Here is a 2,027-nt window from a genome sequence, read left to right on the forward strand (position 1 = left end):
GGTGCTCAGCAGGGGCAAGAGGGCCTGGCTTCCTATCCACTTCTCTGATTAGATAAAGAAACCCTCACCATTAGCAACAGCATGGATGGACATGGAGAGGGTTATGCTAAGCGAAATAAGCCAGTCTGAGAAAAACAAGTCTCACATGATCTCACTCATATGTGGAATCTAATGAACAAACTGACTCACAAAATAGATCCAGAGATATGGAAGCATGAAACAGACTTTGGAACATCAAGGGGAAGGCAGAGGAGGGTGGGTAGGGTGAATAGATCAACCAAAGACCTTTTATGCATATATGCATAACCCATGGACAGAGACAATAGGGTGCTGAAGGCCTGGGGGGAGAGGGGGAACTGCAGGGGGTTCAAAGAGGGGAAAAGGGGCATATGTTATGCCTTCAACAATAAAGAATTCTTAAAAAATAATCAACTGATGTCTACAACTTACTCTGAAATGCATTTTTTAAAAAGATGTATATAAAAATAGAGAAGCATAAAATAAGAAGATGTATAAAGGAATGGATGATTAGATGTGTGATATAACAAGTATAATGAAATGTTAATTATAGAATCTAGCTGGTTATAGGGGTGTTCACTATAAAATTCAACTTTTCTAGATACTTAAAATTTTTAAATAAAATGTTTGGGGGGAAATCAACTTTCACAAACAAGTTTTAGATCCAAAAAATATTATAAAATCTCACCTTATTTGGACATTTTTACTATCCAGGGATAGCTTCGTAAAGGAATAGGATCCAAAAACATTACGCAGAAATAATAGCATTACGACTCAATAGAGCAGAATGTACTGAGATGCTGTTCTTCAGAATACACAAATCTTAAGAGTATCTAGTTCATACCAAGTCCCAAATAATTCAGAGACATATGCATATTTAAACATGACACAACTGTATGTATATGCACACGTGTCCAAATAACATGCAGTTTTTTATTTTATGCTTTATCACCAACACCTAGAACTTTTCCATCCCTTGGTTATCAATGAACTAAAAATATAGCAGTTCTCCAAATAACATTGTTTCATTCTAGACTGTTTCATTAAAATGTTGAGATGCCATGAGAACCTAACTCCTGTTTATATCGAGGAGCTACAGTAAAATTGGTTTCTTTATGTCATTTCACCTCAAGTCCCAGAATCTATTGATGACATTAAGTGAGAAGTTACTGTACTAAGTGCCAAGAACGTTCCAACATCTTTTTGTAAAGATTTACCTTTACATATATAAATATGTATATATTTGCTATTAAAATTAGAATATGCTCTAAAATGCCCTACAAATACAACCTGGATGTAAAAGAAGTTTAAAAATTATTATCCAAATACTGAGCCTCCTAGTGAAAATGAAAAGAGGAGACTTTGGAAATTGTTATGTCCAACAGTAAAGTCTTATGAGGCAAAACTGCTTGATGCAGTTTATATGCCTAAAGCTAAAAAAAAAAAAGTTTCAGTGTTTAAAAGCCCAAGCATGAATTCCCCCATCCAGTCCCCATGTAAAAGGCTGTCGATAGGACTTAACATGATTGCACCGGATTGTACACCGTGCTCTCTTCAGTGTGTAGAAAGAGCCTTTAAGCAGCGGTTCTCAACCTGTGGGTCGCGACCCCTGAAAAGACATCCTGCATGTCAGATAGTTACATGACGATTCATAACAGTAGCAAAATTACAGTTATGAAGTAGCAACGAAAATAATTTTATGGTTGGGGGTCACCACAACATGAGGAACCGTATTAAAGGGTCGCGGCATTAGGAAGGTTGAGAACCACTGCTTAAAGCAAGTAATCTACTAACAAAAATAGAATAAAAAAGATAAAGAACTCCCTACAAAAGACTGAGGACATAAAAGTGCACTAAAAATGAATCACTAGCTCGTTGGGAGCCGAAGCATTTCTCCCGCTCCGTGAAGGCCCGCACGCCCAGCAGCGGCCCCGCCCACGGCGGCTTCTGTCCGCACAGCGGCCGGGACAGCGGCGAGGCCTCCGGGGAGGGCAGGTCGCGGCCCCTCC

The sequence above is a fragment of the Myotis davidii genome, unplaced genomic scaffold (genome assembly GCF_000327345.1).
Source record: "Myotis davidii unplaced genomic scaffold, ASM32734v1 scaffold355, whole genome shotgun sequence".
Classification (NCBI taxonomy): Eukaryota; Metazoa; Chordata; class Mammalia; order Chiroptera; family Vespertilionidae; genus Myotis; species Myotis davidii.